General features: G+C 35.0%; 1 protein-coding gene across 12 annotated transcripts in view; it reads left to right on the top strand.

The window, feature by feature from the left end:
* Window positions 1–19621, top strand: part of Pcdh15 (protocadherin related 15) — a 450667-nt gene that overhangs the window by 301893 nt on the left and 129153 nt on the right. The window lies entirely within an intron of this gene.

The following is a 19621-nucleotide window of genomic DNA, read 5'->3' as shown; positions in this document are numbered from 1 at the left end:
AGCATTGTTACCCCCTGCTTTGTTTTTCTCCTATGATCCCTTCCCTCCCCTACCTTCCCCCCTCCCCGCTGAAGCTGTAAAGTTTATTTCCAACATAGTGTCTTGTGTATATCATTGTTTCCTGATGTTTATTTAGTTGGACTGTAATTTCTAAAAAATTACCTTTTTTGAGTTCTCCTCTGAATCCACCATATTTTAGTTGATACATTTAGGTACATTTGGAGAACACTCCAATTGTTTACTAACACATTTATAAATTAATTGTAGGTTCCATATGAGAGAAAACATGCATCCTTTGTCTGTCTGGGCCTGAATTGCTTCACTTAACCTTGTGTGCAGTCCTTCCATTTCTGTGAAAATGAGGCTAGATAATTGTTTCTAATGCAAGAATAAAATTCTATTGGGTATATTTACCACATTTTCTTGATCCATTCGTCCATTGGCAAGCATCTTTGCTGATTGCATGCATTGGCTATGGTGAATAGTGCTTTACTAACCTTAGTAGTGCTGGTGACTTTACTGTATTCTAGTTTGTAATCTTTTGGGTAATTGCCCAAGAGTAGAATTGCTGGATCATAGGGTATTTCACATAGATCTTCTCCCATGGTGTAAATTGTCTTTTTAACTTGTGGATTATCCTCTGTTGTGAAGAACTGTTTTAGTTTGATACAATCCCATTTGATTTTTGTACAATCTCATTGATTTTTGTACTTCTGAATCTTTATTCACAAAGGCTCTGTCTATGCAGAAGGGCCCTCATGTTTCTTTCACTATTTCTTGTAATAATTTCATGGTTTCAGGTCTTACATTGAGGTTTTTCATTCATTTTGAATTGCTCCCATACATTTTGATTTTGAAATATTATCTAAATTGCTCTTCTGGCACTGTTCCTGTTGGGAAACCCGCTCTTACTATAGCCCATAGTTTTAATTACACGGAGAAGCTGATGACTCTCTGGTCCCTCTGCTGCATTAAACATCTACCTCAAATAGACTTTTACCTGTTAAACAGCCCACCTGAGTGCCCTATCAGCCTCTCACTTCCAGCACGGTTAAGATTGAGCTCTTATTTTTACATTTCCCAAAAGAACTCTTGGTCCTAAATTCTGCACCTCAATTAATCAACTCCCAAACTAGATTCAGTGGAGTCATTTAAATCTCTCCTTTTTCCTTCTCTCTCCATATTTGGTCAATCACCTTTACCCATGACTTTGAGGTAGTAACTTGTGCTGATGTCCCCGGCTTCTCTCTCATAACCGCCTTAGTTTAAGGTTAGGCCCTCATTATTTTTCATTTGAATGATGGATTCATTCTTAGATGATTACCATGATGCTGAAGTTAGATGGTATTGTGACACTTGCCTTGCAGTTATTTGCTGTGTAGCAGTGAGAATAATGTCTCTCACAAACAGTTTGGTTACAGAAGGTAGTCATTTTCTTCACAAAGCACACAAGATAGACCTTCCATCTCCTTATTACTTTGACAGCTTCACCTGCCTTCCTTCTACCCTCCTAGTAATTACTCACATCTCTCCTTAGAACTCTACTGTAATGAGTAGTCTTGATTGCTAACCTGAGTGGATTTGGAAGGGACTAGGGGAATATAAACCATGCTTTTGTGTGTGTCCAAGAGGTAGTTTCCTGAGAGATTAACTAAGGGAAGAACCACCTTCAATGTGGGTTGTACTATTCTATAAGATGGCGTCTCTCTTTGAGTAAATGGGGAAAATGATGTTAGTGGAGATATTCCTCCCTCCCTGCCCCCCTCTCTCCCCTCTCTCTGTCCCTCTCTCTCTCCCCCTCCTCTCTCTTCCTGTCTCTCTCTCCCTCTCTCTCTCTCTCCCTCTCTCTCTCTCTCTCTCTCTCTGCTTTCTAACATAATGAGATGAGCTTCCTTGCTTTGCCAAGATAGAAAGAATTCCTTGAAATCACGGGCAAAACAAGTCTTTACCCCTGTAAACAGTTGCTCTCAGGTATCTGTCACAGTAAGGAAAAGTCTAACATCTAGCCTGTGACTCCATGCCTTTGCTCATAACGTACTTGTCTCATTTTTCTCCATTTCTCACTTAAATAGCTCTCCTTTAAAATTCCTCACAAATATGATCTTCCAAGAATGGTTTCTGATCTTGTATATCCCAATTCACCCCAACAAAGTCCCATGTTAGACTACGCACAATTTATTTTATTTTTTTTAAATACTGAGCTCATCAGTGAAAATTACTTGAAAGCAGAGGTTATGCAGTGTTAGTCTTAGAAATCTCCTTCCCTGTCCTGGTGTGTGGCTCTTAGAGGGAAGATAAACTATCTGTATTGATCCGGAGTTACCTAAAAACAATGTATTTCCTTGAATATTAATAAGCTGTGTGGGAAGACAAGAAATTTCAACAAGTTCATTCTTAAGAAGTATACTGTCTTGTGCTGGGAATGTGTCTCAGAGGTACTTGCCTCGCATGCATGAGGCCCTGAGTCAATTCCTCAGCACCACATACACAGAAAAAGCTGAAAGTGGTGCTGTGGCTCAAGTGGTAGAGAGCTAGATTTAAGCAAAAGCAGCTCAGAGACAACACCTAGGCCCTGAGTTCAAGCCCTAGGACTGGCAAAAAAAAAAAGGTATACTGTCTTAATACATAAAGTCTTACTATTCGGATATCTATTTAGTTTTAGGATTTTATAAAATTGTATGGTACAAAGAAAATGTATTCAATAAGAATTGTTAACCCAAAGAAAATTGAAATTGTTAGAAAACAATATAGCATATCTGCTTGCTTAGTGATGGGACAGTACAACAGTATGCAATATTTTCCTAGATGCTCAAGCAATATGCTACCAGACTTTGTGTATTTGAAACTATATATTCCACTTAAAATATATACTCAATTTTCAAGTATTTAATATATACCCTAAAGGAAGTAATAACCAATTTTCCTCGCCTACCTCTGCTTCATTCATCTAGCTGTACTTTTTAATGTGGCATTATATATTTATGAGATCACATTTTATACAAATTGTTCTTCTGAATTATAGACTGATGAGAATTCAGGCCGAATCACTTCAGTTGGATTCACTTCTCCACTTCTGCAAACGTTATGATGCACTACAATTACACACTGACTTTATCGCCTCGCTGAGGAAGAAGTTTGGCATCTACTTTTGGTTTTATAGGAAGAATTCCAACTCTTTCTGGGAGCTTCTTTTTTTACGACTTCTTTCTAATAAATGTTCAGAAAAACATAGGTTTCACAGGAAGGGATTTATACATAAATGCACAACTTTAAAATTATTATGCAATGAGCATAAATGTAAGTACAATGTGAGTATAAAATGTATCACCAGAAAAGCCTACTGTGCGCTTTTCCTGGTCACACACACTTTCCTCCACCCATACTTAAATGCTACTATTAGTTCTATTAAAGACTTAGCACCCAATCAAGCATCCATAAACACCATGGCTTAGTTGTGTCTGTGTTTTGTGAATGTATTTAAACAGGTCTTAGTATATGTATGCTTGAGTATCTGATTCTCTTTCTTTCATCTTTGCTTTTGGGAATAAGCCACCTTTCCACTTAAAAAAAAATGCTATATGTGGTTGTGCAACACCTATATAGGCTCATTATCACATTGTGCTACTTGAGTGGTCCCCTAATTTTAGGATATTTTCCTGAACACACCTGTGGATATTTTAATATTATTTTCCTCAGGTACATGTGCCCAAGATCCTATATCATAACTACACGTATATTCAATTTTATTAGGAAGGCCAAGTTATTTTCTATAGTAACTGTGGCAGGACTTGTGAGAGTGGATGGTGTGGTGGTCTTCCTCTTGTTTCCTGGGGTGTCCAACTTTTTATTAAACTAATAATGGATTTAAGAGGATCACACTTTATTCTTTATTGTCATTTTCCTGAGACACATCCTTGTTCACCTGTTATGAATTTCCTCCTTTCAAATTTTACAATTTAAGCTTCTTATCACATTCTTATAGGTTACCTTTGCTGTGTCTTTTTGAATGTTCTTATTTTTGTGGGAGTTCTTTGTATGTGCTAGATAGGACTCCTTAATTATTAGACATATTTCAAACTACTAGTGCTCTGGGCTTACATTTCACTCTTGTGAACATTCTTTTTGACAGATAGTTTCTTGTTTTTCAAATGGTCAAATTTTCCCTTTGTCTTGTATATAAGTTTATCTGATCTGTACAAGGGAAATGGAATCACAAAAACAGCAGGACAGAGGATGAACTAATGCAACAAAGATAATCACTTGACACTACATTGGAAATGAACTATATAAGTTGGGGAGGAGGGAAGTAAGGAGAGGTAAGCAGGAGAAAATGAGGAAAAGGGCACAGTGTTAAAAAAAGAAATGTCCCCATTACCTTACTTGTGTGCCTGTAACCCTCCTGTTCATTACTGTCACATTAATGATATTTTACAAGTGGTCAAATTGGAGAATCTTTTTAAAAAATTGTTACTTCTTTGATGATGTAAGGAATATTTTCTTATATTCTCAAGCCATGAAAACATTGTCCGATATAATTTCAAGAATCTTAATTGTTATTTGTAGTAAAAGTAGCCTGAAATTGACTTTTGGATATAGAATAATAGTCTCATTGACTTTAGAATTACTGTTAATTGTTAGTCTTTTTTCAAGTTCCTTGCATTTCATAGCAACACCAAAACAAAGTGTTATATGAATCAGAAAAGAAAAAACCTCAGGCCATCTTTGTTCTCAGCCTTTGAATGATTATCTAAGTACATTTTTACGGGCTTTTATTAATATTTGGCTGAGGGAAATGCTGCCATGAGGAAATGGTTCTTGAATCATGTACTTCACAGAAAGTACAAAAAATAGTTTCTCTTTACCTTTTCAGAACTTATTTCTTCTTCTTCTCCCCTCCTCCTCCTGTCTACTATCCACGCTTATTCTTCAATTGTGCTGTGTGGTGTTATGCTGCGCTATGCTATGCTGTGCAGTGTTAGGCTGTATTTTGGGACCAGAATCAGGGTTTAAATCAGGGTCTTGCTCCCATAGTTGCTCAACTTACTTTATTGTTGTTGTTTGGCTGGTGCTCTACCTCTTTAGCCTCAATTCTAGCCCAACTTTGGTTGTTTTAGAGATGAAGTCTTGTAGACTTTTCTGCATGAGCTGGATTTAAATATCCTGTGTCTCATTCACACGAATATCTAGAAATACACACCATTAGCTCATTTTAACTGTTGTTTTGTGATTGCTGGCTTTTTCCTCTTTCTTTCTTTTTACTTTTTGTATAACATCATGTTACACACAAACTTTCTATCTTAAAATAATGTATAATTTGTACACCTCACATAGAGACATCTTTATTCCTGTGTCAGTATGTACAAGATCTGAAAGGCTTTAAGCAAATTTACCTATAATATTCTAAAGTAACCTACAGTTTAAGCTAGTAAATAAATCAAAATATTCATATATTTGTACATTGTGCTGTTATTATACCACTAAAATGTACATTGTTAAAAGTACAGAATTAAGATTTTTATAGAATTTAAAAATCTAGGTTGGAATTTAACTCTTAGTAATCATGTTTTTTTCCCTCTTCTGTCTGAACTTTATAATGCCTTCTGAGAGACTAAGAATTTTACTAAGAACTTCTGCTTGCATAAATTCAATTAGAACAAGAAGTACAATTATCCTGGTTTATTTTAGACTCAAGAGTAATCATGGAGATTAAATGTACTGCATTTTAAAGATTGGTAGTCATTGACTTCTTAGTCAAGTGATGTTTTTATTCCTATTTTATGTTTATATTACCTTCCATTGAAGTCAATTTAGGTAATCTGAGCAGATTGTAATGAGTAAGATTTCAGGCCCATTGCTAGTTGTTATCTAGACTAGAATATATAACCAATTATAAGGAACAGAAAGAAGGAGAGAGAAAGTAAGGAGGAAGAAAGCTTCATGGTCTAAACAAGTTTCATGGTATAAACATCTGAGTATGAGTTCTGCTGCCTCTGAGATGGTGAAATCAGTCAAATTAAAATTTGAGTTTTCTCATCAGTAAAATAAAAGTGATCAAAAGAATTTCCTCACACATTCAATGTGATGATCAAATGAAATGTACATAAAACAACTTTATACTAGAAGATACTAAACAGTACCAGTTATGTTTGTGTATATGCAGTCATATATAATTATGTCTAATTGGCATGTATCATTGCATGAACATCTGCACTCAAAATCTAACTTTACTCACAGAGCTCATTTAGTAACCAAGAATGGTACACTTGGTACTACTCGTTAGGTTTTAGTGTTCTATTTTATTATTTTTTACTATGCCTTTACTAGTATATATTAGTTGTCTAAATGAATAATATAGTGATATTTCTCACATGAACATACTAAACTTGATCAAGTTCACCTCCTGTGTTATTCATCCTTATCCACTTTTAAATATTATTTTTAACATTTTATTTTTTGGTGGCCTTTACATTTGAACTCAGATGCTCAGATTCACTAGGCTAGAATTCCACCATTTGAGTCATGACTCCAGCTCTTTATTTCTCTTAATACTTTGGAATGGGTCTTAATTCCTGCTTGACTATAGGTGTGAACTGTGATCTATCTACTTTAGGCTTCCCATAATTGCTGGCATCATAAGTGAATATCACTATGTCTAGCTCCATTCCACAGAGATGGAGGCTTCTGGACTTTTCTTCCAAGGCTTTCCTGGAGCTATAGCTTTCCCTCCATTAACCTCTCACAGAACTTGAGATGACAGGCATAGACTAATGCATCCTGCCATGAGTTGAGTCAAGGTCTCATACTTTTCTGTGCTGAGTGACCTGCAGCTGAGATCATACCATTCTCTCTTCTCCAACTAGCTGGAATGACATGTGTGTCCTACCTGGCTGTGCCTCATTTTTAACATTGTAATGATCTGCAACTTCCTTAAGAACAATTAACTGGATTATATTAGAGAATATATTTTATATCACTATATTCCAGAAACCACCTTGGTACCTAGAGAATATTACATGTTTAAAACATGCTGACAAGTTGGATGATCTTTTTTTTTATTAGTAAGGTTTTTTTTATTGTGAAAATACTGTACAGAGGGGTTACAATTACATGAGCAAAGTGATAAGTACATTTCTTATCAAGCATTGTTGCCGCCTCCTTTGTTTTTCCCCTACCATCCCTGCCCTCCCATCTCCACAACTACGCTCCCCTCACCCCCACCAAAGTTGTAAAGTTCGTTTTTCAACATAGCATTTTGTACATCTCATTGTTGCAATGGGTCCACCTGTACACTATTTAAGCAATTTGGTTTTTTTTTTCCTTCCCTGCCCCAAATTATACCAAGATCAAATACAGTGAAAACAGGGGTTATACTGTGGGGGAGTGACATACAAATAACAAAACAATAACCTTATAAATATGTTAGAAACAATAGCAAGAAAGAAAAAGACCACTTGTGTCCTTATCTTGGGGTTCATAATTCTGATAGACAAAGAACAGTGTGACAGTGTGCATCCTCCATTCATTAGGTTAAAGGTTGCTTTTGCAAAATTCACAGTCTAATTGCAATGATTAGTAGCAGATAAGTGTCTTGGTAGTATTTCCATGTATCTAAACTATTTTCCACGCTGCTGACCTGGCAGCCTAGTAGAGGTCAATGAGTAATCTCTGTAACGCAGCTCATGAGTAAACTTATTGGGAACAACAGGGGATTTTTTCCTAACCCAAGTATCCACAAGACTGAACCTTATAGTCTGTTGTCCTATTCTCTATGCTATTTTCTGGATTAAAACGAAGCATGAGTGCTGATAATCATATATACCCAGCTGTGGAGGACCAGATTATTACAGGTTCCTATCAACAGAGGTAACTGAAGAAATCATGCATCCTAGTTCGGTGCCCCATTGTAGATCAGATGACCTCACTGCCATGATGAAAGACACCCACTCATAGGTGCCATGACATATCAGACCGTGCTCAACTTAGGGGAGAAAAGAAGTGGCACCCTACTTCCAGCAATTCTCCCTTCTCTATGAAAGCTCTGAGGACTGCATATATATCATATCATGTGCCCTAATAAATCAGCCTGAGTAAAAACCCACATCTTGGCCTCCTGGGGAGAAGGACTTTTAGACTCTGATCTCCTTTTCTCCTTTTATTGACCTTGCAGTAAAATGTTCTGCTCCTATCATTAATTGGCTATTTTCAGACTTATTGAGTAGGGAACAAACCTACAGATTCAATGAAAAAACAGTGTAAGTATTTATTATGATAGAAAAAAATATCTAATCTGCCTCCTCCTGAAGAGTTATTGACTTCTAATTATCAAGGGGGAATGGTAATATTTTATCAATACATTGTTCTACTTAGTGTAAGATTAAACAACATATTGTCCACTATACTAGTATGATTCAGTCCCATGTTTATCATTCATTTATCCATTTTATGAATGATTTTTTTTGTTTTTGTTTTGTTGGTCGTGGGGCCTGAACTCTGGGCCTGGGCACTGTCCCTCAGCTCTTCAGTTAAAGGTTAGCATTCTACCACTGGAGACACAGCACCACTTTTGGCTTTTTCTGCTTATGTGGCGCTGAGGAATCGAACCCAGGGCCTCATGCATGCAAGGCAAGCACTCTACCACTAAGCCACCTTCCCCAGCCCATGAATGAATTTTATAAGGTATCTATTATATATAGAGCATTAGGCTCACAGTGCTGAATCAAAAATAGTAGGGTCTCTGCCCACATGAACATCACAGACCAGTGAAGCAAGGCATGATGCATCAAATATATATATCATCCAGACACAAAATCAGAATTGTCAGAAATATTGTAATGGATAAAGGAGAGGACTACAGGGCTCTTCCTACATATTGAGATTTTGGGCAACTATAGTGTGAAAAAATGAAGATTGGGTAGAGGACTGAGAAGACCTTACTGAATAAACAGCAAAGGCTAGTGGATGAAAGATGGACAATTTTGCATGAATAAATATGTAAACTCATTAATGCATATTCAAGTCCTTAAAGAATGAATCTAATGAATCTGAGGTGTTTATGTTCTTTCTCCTCATAGAAGATGGATATACAAAAAGATTGTAGAAAACAAGGACAACTCCTTTGGTGGAAGGTCTAAATCTACTCAAATCAAGAGCAAAACACTGAGAGGAGAAGAGAATGGTTGGATGTTAGATGGTTTATAAATTTATTTTGAAGCGATTATTTTCACAAGCCCTGGATATATTAAATATTGTTTTCCTGTGACTTCCTAGTATGACTTCCATTGAGTTTTGTGAAGCATTTTTTCTTGCTGATATCACCATCAGTTCAGATTAGCTTCCCAAACAGTAAGGGAAAATGTGAGGGAAACTAAGGAGAACATTCTGTAATACAAGGTTTTATTTACAAATCAATACTGGTAAATTCTGGGTTGCTGTACAGTGATAATTTTCAACATGTGTTTCTGTGATATTGTCCTCAAGTTTCAGAATTAAACTATTGAAGCCAGTTAATATTGCATTGAAAATTGTTCCAAGGCCATGATGATTCTGTTTATATCTGGGCTTTACTATATCATGCTGCTATGGAGCTTCTGAACACTAAACCTACAAAAACAAACAAACAAAACTCCCTGCACAAAGATGACACATCAAAAGAATATTGGTGTCCAAAACAAAAAAAACAACAAGGTTTCTTATTTGCTAGTGGCAGGAATCTGTACAAATTATATGAGATTTCTACAATGTGACTCTCTCAAACTATAGAAAATAATGCCTATTTAATTCAATGTTTGAAGATGTTGAAGACACAAAAGGTGTTAAGAATACCTTATCTAGGGATTCTCTATAGAAGGGTGGAGAAAGACAATTATTAATGTCAGTCAATACAATCAACTCATGGCATTTGGAACTTTGAAGCCATAGTATTGCTGCTTTTTCATTTGAGAAAATGAATTGCACTGTTTTAATGATTCTGCGGGTGCATGAGTATACATGATTTACTATGTTTTGAAATAACAAATTATAATCAAATGGAACAAATTCAAGTACAGATTTATTGATTGGACCAAAATGCACCACCTAACACCCCTTCACATAAGAGGTTCACATCTTAACTATTAAGAGTGATATAGGCGACATTCTTCAAGTGCTAGCCACTTCAGAGATTACCTCAGCTGCAGATGGCTTTCTTACCCAACATTAAGCTTTTCACTGTAATATATAGCCAAACAGACGTATAAAAAGCCAGCTGGTCAAAATGACCAGTTCATAACAATTCTGATCAGTACTTCTAATACTAGACTCCTTCATAGTCAATGGTTGGGTTGGTTTGTATTGCAGTTGGTCATTTGTAGCATTTAAGTTTTTTCTCAGTCCAGTCCTGCTTGTTCTGCCTTCCGCTGGTGATTTCAAAAGAACATCACAATAAAATATATGAAAGTAATTTCTTTCTCATTGTGCCCTTCCCAGAGATCCCAATCGGTAAACAAATACAGCTCTTTCTTCAAGTCATACAAGAATCGAAATGAGAGGCTGTGCTTTTTGTTGTGTTTTCATCTAGATGCAGTCTGCAAATAAATATATAAAAGCTGGCAATATTTCTTTGGCTGGTTTTCTCACTATTTAGTTTATGATGCCTCAGAAAGATTACTTCATTGGGATTTCTGAACCCCACAGCTGGAAATATTCCTTGTGTGTGTCATAATTCACAAGGTGGAAATATAGCAAATACAGCCTCTTACTCACTGTCTTATTCGTTCTCTCTGAACATTTTTATGAGGAGCTTCTCTGCGCCCACAGTCTTTTCTAATGGTTTTACGACTCCTCAGTACCATACTCATTTAAGTCTGCACAGACAGATTTCTGTCAAAAGCAATCAGTCTTTATGGAAGTAGCAGGAGTAATGTTTCCTTTGGGCAGAGCAAATCAAAGCAGTTCACTCTTGTCATAGTGGACAGTAGCTTCAGTCTCCATTAGATTCTATAGACCTTAGGTTTGCTATAAGTCAGTACATTTCTTCTCTATTACCTACATAGGTCCTTGGTAGCTATATTTATAGACCTCTTTTTCTTTTTAGAGATAAAGATACAGTGTCATTCTATTCCAGACTGCAGGTCTCTTATACAATTTAATTTCACTGACTAGACTTCCTGTGAAACAATAATCTCCCATAAAAATAACATTTCACAAAACAAATCTCATTATGCTGAGGGGAGATTTTTACTTGGCCAATGAATGATAAAACCTATATCTAATTTACTGTGTACTGACAGCAAAATAAAGTGTATAACTAGTTGAGTATTTTCTCCACATGTTAATCTCCAATCTGGTTTGTTTTCAAATAGCTTAGCAGAAAAGCTGAAGGATATTGATGAAATATCTTAGACTTCATAAATTCACAATGCTTTAAACTTGATGAACCAACAGTTCTATTGAAATTGAAGGAAATACTGACCGCACCTTACCTTACATAAAATTGACAAATTGCCATGATTCTTTTTTGATAATATCTATCTATCTATCTATCTATTATAGTAGAGATATTGTACAGAGAGGTTGCAGTTATATGATCAAGGTACTGATTCATTTCCTATCAGGCATTGTTACCCCCTCCTTTGTTTTTTCTCTACCATTCATTTCCTCCCCACCTCCCCAACTCCTCCCTCCCCCTCAAAGTTGTAAAGTTTGTTTACAACATAGTGCCTTGTACATCTCATTGTTACAAAAGGTCATCCTGAAAAATTATGTCAGCATTTTGTTATTTCCCTTCCACTCCCCAAATTAGAAAAATATATATACAAGATGCAGTATACTGGAATCAAATACAGTGACAACAGAGGTTATACCATAGGGGAAGAACATATAAAAGAAACAAAAAAATCACATAGTACCTTATAAGCACATTAAAAAGAAAAACAAGAAAGATAAAATATCTTGTGTCCCTATCTTGGGGTTCATTTCGCTTAGCAAGAACTTATATGGTCATATGTACAGAGCTTTTGACCTCTTCTGCTTGTCCTAGACATATGCTAGTTATTGCAGATAAGGGAAACCATGGGACCTATGTTTCTTCGGGCCTGGCTTACTTCACTTAATATAATATTTTCCACGTCTTTCCATTTCCTAACAAATAGGGCAATGCCATTCTTTCTGATGGAGGCATAGAATTCCATTGTGTATATATACCACATTTTTTTGATCCATATATCTACTGAGAGGCATCTGAGTTGGTTCCATATCTTAGCTATGGTAAATAATGCTGCAATAAACATAGTTGTGCCAGGAGCTTTAGTATGGTCTTGTTTGTGATCATTCGGGTAAATACCCAAAAGTGGGATTGCTGGGTCATAGGGGAGCTCTATGTGGAGTCTTTTGAGGAACCTCCATACTGCTTTCCAAAGTGGTTGAACAAGTTTACACTCCCACCAACAACGCAGTAAGGTTCCCTTCTGTCCACATCCCCTTCAGCATCTGTTGTTATTAGAGTTCTTGATTATAGCCAATCTAACTGGGGTGAGGTGGTATCTCAATGTTGTTTCGATTTGCATTTCTTTTATGGCAGAGAGGTTGAGCATTTCTTCATGTGTCTATTGGCTATTCTTATTTCCTCTTCAGAGAAGTTTGTCTTTAAGTCTTTAGCCCACTTATTTATTTGAGGAACCTCCATACTTCTTTCCAAAGTAGTTGAACAAGTTTACACTCCAAGCATTGATGCACTAGGGTTCCCTTTTTTGGCCATGATTCTTACTGTGTAATAATCAGGATCACATGAACATATGTTGGGAGCATGTAGCTGGAATTTGAGGAGCACAATAGAAGTGTAATCCATACATTCGGATTTAAAAAGTGCTTGCCTTGTATGCATGAGGCCCTGGGTTTGATTCCTCAGTACCACATATGCAGGAAAAAAAAAAGCCAGAAGTGGTGCTGTGGCTCAAGTGGTAGAGCACTAGCCTTGAACTGAAGAGCTGAAGGACAGAGCCCAGGCCCAGAGTTCAGGCCCCACAACCAGCAAAAAGAAAGAAAGAAAGAAAGAAAGAAAGAAAGAAAGAAAGAAAGAAAGAAAGAAAGAAAGAAAGAAAGAAAGAAAGAAAGAAAGAAAGAAAGAGAAAGAAAGAAAGAAAGAAAGAAAGAAAGAAAGAAAGAAAGAAAGAAAGAAAGAAAGAAAGAAAGAAAGAAAGAAAGAGAGAAAGAAAGAAAGAAAGAAACCTATATTATATGTGTCTTTCCGGCTATCTATATAGTTCCAGGAACTCAATAAGGAAATGGAAATTATTTCTTCTGTTTCTATAATTTAAATAAGTTTATCACCTAAAGTAGTAGAAACTGTGATCTTCCTAATCCTTGGTAAATTGTTGGCAGAGAAGTGAATGTGAATTGAGAAAGATCTAAGCTATGTTGAACAGCCTACAATGACTTCCGTCACTTTACACCTCCCTCTGTTTGCATTAACTATTATCTTAACTTCACAAAGGTAGTTCATTTCCATATTCTTGCTTTTTAAAAATTGCTGTCCATATTCTAATCTCTCCTCAACTTCTCATTTTCTGACCAAGCAATTTATAGATTTCTCTACTATGGCTTGTTAAACCTAATGTTTAATTGCACAACCTGTATTAATAATAATGAACACTTTCTGCTAAGTGCAAGATTAGATTAGAACTGGAGCTATCCTTGAAAGATCTATATTGGGTTGCTCAGAAACTTATCAGGGAAAGTAAGAGAGGTTGTGGTGAATTTCAAGGAAAATGAAGTTGGTTGACTGATTTGTTTTTAACTCATTCTGTGAAGAGGTTGCTTGTCTCCTGTGCGACACCATCCTTGGTCATGCCATTGGCCTTCACCAATGAAACCAAAGTATAAGTGATTTGTTTCCCTATCAACCATAAGCTTTAAGAACTATAGTGTTCTATCTTACAGATAAAGCTACTTTCTATTGTCTCCTTTCTATACTAAAGCCAGTGTAGAGTATAGGCATTGGGAATTCATGGTAGATGTTGCAAAGAAAATAGATAAACATCATGGTTGGTAACATGAGGTCTTGAAATTGCTTGGAACCTGGTTACCATGTTTGTAATAAACAACCTTAGTGAAAAAAAGAGATTGGGTCAGGGACTTAGTCGTGGTATATAAATGTGTAATGCAAGGTTAAATCCAGATCATCATGTGTAGCATTGAGTGCCAAGATAAAATGCAAATTTGTTTAACAAGGAGTAAAAACGTTTGATACTGGAAAATACAGCTAAATTTTCACAAAGATGCCCACTGCTTGGTTAAATGAGGTCTTTAATAACCCACTTATTCAACAACTATTCATTGAATATTATGAAGAATAGATATTATAAAGTTGATGACAGTGTATATGCTTTTAATATTATCATTCGGTCTCAAGTTGCTGGAATTTTAGTATAGGTAATCAGTTAATTGTAAATACAGACCTAAATAAATACATGATGATAGGCAGTCTTTGTAGAAGGATAGTTATCTCAAATTGGAAAGAATCAATAAGGAATTGAACATAGAGAATATCTAAGCCATCCTTTATGATGATGTAATTGCACTTTCTCCATGTTAGACTAGGAAAAAGGTAATAAACTAACAGAGATATAGCTTTGTATAAAAATACGGGAAGCTGTTAATGATTTTATCTCTGGAAATACTATTTGCTGATATCTATGGGTTGAATTTGTCTTTTTAGAAATGGTAAGATAGTAATCTGCAGTAATTACAAATAAGGGAATGTTTAGTATGAAATAACTCATACCATTAACAGAGAATAATGTAGTATTTTTAAAGACTCATGACTTACAAAACCATAAATATTCACTCAGTGATGTCCACATTTGTTTCTCAAACCATGATGACATTATTTTAAAATGCAACTGAAGCTACCCATGTCTTCTACCTTCAAATGGAATACATTTCAAAAATAACTTTTCTGTTTTCAGATGCAAACATTTTTCAATGTAGGAATACAAAAATAACTTTTCTGTTTTCAGATGCAAACATTTTTCAATGTAGGAATATCTACAATGTTATCAGATATGATTTTAAATTGAAATTTATCTGTTATGAATTTAGTTGAATATTAATTTATGCATCACTTTTTTTATAGTTATACTCTTTTTTCAGTTACTTATAATTGAATCATTCATTTCCTTATATTTTCATTAGTACATTAAAATACCATGTGGGCAAATGTCTCTCAATTATAGATCCTTTAAAACCAAATTTCTCAGAAATCCTTGAAAACAATGTTATTGTCATCCAACAGATTCACAATGTAAGATTATTATTCCAAGGAAAAATTTTAAAATCTAAATAAACTAATAAAAATAAGGTAGATCATTGTGCCAAAATATTCTTTAAGAATTTTATGACGTGATCTACCTATGTAAATTAATTTTTAAGTACATCACAAACTTGATAGCAGTTAACATGAATCAACAATTCATTGTTTTTTTTTCTTTTTTCTTTCTTTATTTTTTATTGTGAAAATACTGTACAGAGGGGTTACAATTACATGGGCAAGATAATGAGTACATTTCTTATCAAGCATTGTAGCCTCCCCCTTTGTTTCCCCTTCCCATCCCTTCCCAGCCTTCCCCTCCCCCACCCCCCCAATCTCCCCCCCCCCAACAAAGTTGTAAAGTTCGTTTTCCACATGACAATGTGTGCTTCTTATTGTTGCAACGGGTCCACCTGTATCCTTATTTAAACGATTTGTTTTTCCCCTTCCCCTCCACAAATTATACCGACATCAAATACAGTGAAAGCAGGGGTTATACTGTGGGGGACGGACATACAAAGCAACAAAGAAATAATCTTATAAATGCGTTAGAAACAAATGCATGAAAGAAAAAAAAACATTTGAATATATATCTTAGGGTTCATTTTCCTAACATCACCTTATCTGACCTTTTCTGCTTGACTCATACATATACTAGATATTGCAAATAAGGGATGACCCTAAAATTACTTTAATATTTATGAAACCTCTCAGGAATGGTGAGATAAGTACTCCTTACTATCATCACTTTACTATTGATGGAAGAGAACTTAGAATAATTTGCTCACTAAATTCATTCCATCATGGTAGAAAATATCTGTGCTTGAACCCTTGAGAAGTCATTAGTTTAAACATAGACTTTCTAGATTGGCAGGGATTGAGTATTTTATACCTCCAATAGTTACCGAAAAACTATTCACTCTGTTTACATTTTTAATTTAACTATGGATTCTACCTTCTAAATAGTAATTCTCCTCCTCAGTCATTGTTCAGTGATGTGTTTAAAGAGAAGAAAATCTTACCTTTACTGTAAAACACTAAATTATTTCATACTGACTAGCATAGTCCTTGAAATAACTCGGCTTCCTTTAAAGACATACACCTGATGACTGCTTTGTACTTTCTGAATTGATAGATAATAGTTTTTGAAAAAGACATTTCCACTAATAATGCCATTAAAAATACCCAACAAAGTGTCTTCATAGGACCTAACTACTCAACAACTTCCATGGTTTTTGCTTCTAGGTGAGAAAAGAGTGCATGGCCTCTTAAATTGCTGTTAAGAGTAAGCAAAAAATAGTGCTTCGCACTGGTTTAATTAAGTGGTATGTGATAGTTCACACCTCCATAATAACTATAATATTTTCCTTTTGTCTTCAAAACTGTTTGTTGCATTTGGCAGAATAAGCTGAATTAATGCTTTTTCTAAATAATCTGAGAACAATAATTTAAATTGGAATTAGCCCCTAATTAGCCCATGAATGTCTCAGTAGAAAGTACACACATATTAGATTCTCCAGTGGATATTTACTCATTATATTTCTCCATACAGACATGCATGTAGATCTATAAAGGACTAAAGAAGTCCAAAATGGGCTTCTATTTTTATTGAAGTTGAGGATTGTGCAGCAGAGTATCTAAAATGATTATTATTTAAGGAATATAATATATTACTGTCTTTCAAGTGACATGCTAAGAAATGTATACAGTTATTCAAAATCCTTTCAATCTGAAATGCCCTCATACATGCTCTGACTTCTTCCTAAATAATTTCTCCATTGTTTTTATATGTACTTTGATTTTAGTTATTAAAATATTCCATTTTTTCCTGACAAATATCCAGTATTCTTTACAGTAAGGTCTTTTTTTTTTATTGTGAAAATAAAATACAGTAGACAGGGGTTTTTGCCTAACATCAACTTATCTGACCTTTTCTGCTTGACTCAGACATATACTAGTTATTGCAAATAAGGGAAACTATGAGACCTATGTTTCTTTGGGCCTGGCTTACTTCAGTTAATATATTTTTTTTCCAAGTCGTTCCATTTCCTAACAAATGGGGCAATGTCATTCTTTCTGATGGAGTCATAGAATTCCATTGTATATCTATACCACATTTTCTCGATCCATTCATCTACTGAGGGGTATCTGGGTTGGTTCCATATCTTAGCTATGGTAAATAATGCTGCAATAAACATAGTTGTGCTGTTAGCATTAGTATGGTCTTGTTTGTGATCATTTGGGTAAATGCCCAAAAGTGGGAATGCTGGGTCATAGGGGAGCTCTATGTGGAATCTTTTGAGGAACCTCAATACTACTTTCCAAAGTGGTTTATATTATCTTTTCAATGATCTTTACTTGACAATAAACTAGCAGCTAATTTCCCAGGAATGTGCATTCACAAATAGAAACAATTCAGGCTTTGGAACGAAGGTAAATATTACGTAAAAAGTGCTAACCATGGATAGATGATTATAAAGTTGCATTCACTACCATTTATTACTTTTTTTGTAGTATAAGAAGAAAAGACAAGTGTACTTTTTTTTTTTTTTTTGTCAGTCATGGGGTTTAAACTCTGGGCCTGGGTACTGTCCCTCAGCTCTTCAGGGTAAGGCAATCTCTGTACCTCTTGAGCCACAGCACCCCTTCTGGTTTTCTGGTGGTTTATTGGAGATAAGTGTCTCATGGACTTTCCTGCCTGGGCTGGCTTTGAACCGTGATCCTCAGATCTCAGCTTCCTCAGATCTCAGCCTCCTGCATAGCTAGAATTATAGGTGTGAGCCACCAGCGCCTGGCAATATATTTCTTATTAACAACTTTAATTAACTTTTAATTGATTTGTAAGAAGATTAATAGTTTTATTACAGCATCACATATTGAAATGTTTGACTAGATATTAAACTTTGATGCAAATTCTTCACAATACTGCTGATAAAAAGAAACCCTAAGTAATGTTCACTTGTCTAACACATATTTATCTATAATCATAAATATGTAAAACTATCTTGCTGAGCTTAGCACATGTTGCTAAAGTTATAAAAATATTTTTATTCTTCTATTAATTAGAAATGGGAAGGGAACAAATTAACCTTACTTTATACAAACATCTTAGCCCCCTTGCCAAACATACAAATTTATATGTAATTTCAATATTCCCTGAAGAATATACAGTCATATGTTCTACAAGTTTCACTTCCATTAATGGTTAGAGAGCTAGTGAGGTCAATGGTTGTAACTGAAACTAAAAAATATAAATGTGTTTGTCTGTGTGCATGCTATCTGACATATTCTTTACATTTTAACTAAAATAAATGGATTTCAAAGAAATTAAGGATCCCTATTGATGCACATTCCCAAGAAAACATTTGCTTTCAGCCTACCTGTTGAACATCTGTTTGGAAGGTTTTTCTCAACAAATCATATCATCATAAAATACACATTCGCTCTATATGACTAAAGTTAATGATCACGATCTGAGAATATTATCCTAAATTGTCAACATAAGCTTGATATAGCAATATCAAAATTCAAGTCTTTTGTTGAAATCTTTGATCCACTTTGAATTGCTATTAATATAAAATGAGAGATAGAAATGGATATTCCATTTTGCCAGCACTGTTTGTAGAAGAGGATGCGATTTTTTCCAATGTACATTTTTTTTGGTGCCTTTATCAATCAGATGTCTTTAGCTGCATGTTAAAAACATTTATTTTGGGGTCTTTTATTTTGTAGCATTTGTTTTTATGTTTCTTTATGTGTTATTTTATTACTATGGCTTCGTAATATAGTTTGAAGTCTGGCATTATGTTCACACCAGTATTGCTTTTTTTAAAATGTCTAGATGGCTTCAAATATTTGGGGTTTTTCATGCTCCCATACAAATATTAGGACTGATTTTCTATTTTTGGAAGTAATGGTAGTGGGATATTGATGCAGAATTGAGTTGAATTTATCAATTGCTTTCAGCATGTAGTAATTTTCATAAAATTAATTCTGCCATGCATAGACTTTTTTGTCATCTTCTCGTATTCCTTCAAGTTATTCTTCAAAGTTGTATAGTTATTGTTGAGAACTTTACTTACTTGATTTATCTCCAATTCCATTTCTAACTATGTTTCGAGGCTATTGTGAATTGAACTTTTCTTTTGAAGCCCGTTAATCATCAGTATACACAAAAGCTACTGATTTTTTTATGTTGACTTTGTGCCGATATATTGGCAATATATTCAGTGTAAAAGGTAAGTGACGAATCTTCAGAGCCTTAGGAATAAGATTGTATTATCTGAACATGCAGATGATTTGAATTCTTTCTTTTCAATTAAACTCCATTTTAAATAT

Source organism: Dipodomys spectabilis, unplaced genomic scaffold (genome assembly GCF_019054845.1).
Source record: "Dipodomys spectabilis isolate Male_0828 unplaced genomic scaffold, ASM1905484v1 ptg000207l, whole genome shotgun sequence".
NCBI classification, from domain to species: Eukaryota; Metazoa; Chordata; class Mammalia; order Rodentia; family Heteromyidae; genus Dipodomys; species Dipodomys spectabilis.
This window is presented reverse-complemented; position numbering and strand designations above follow the sequence as displayed.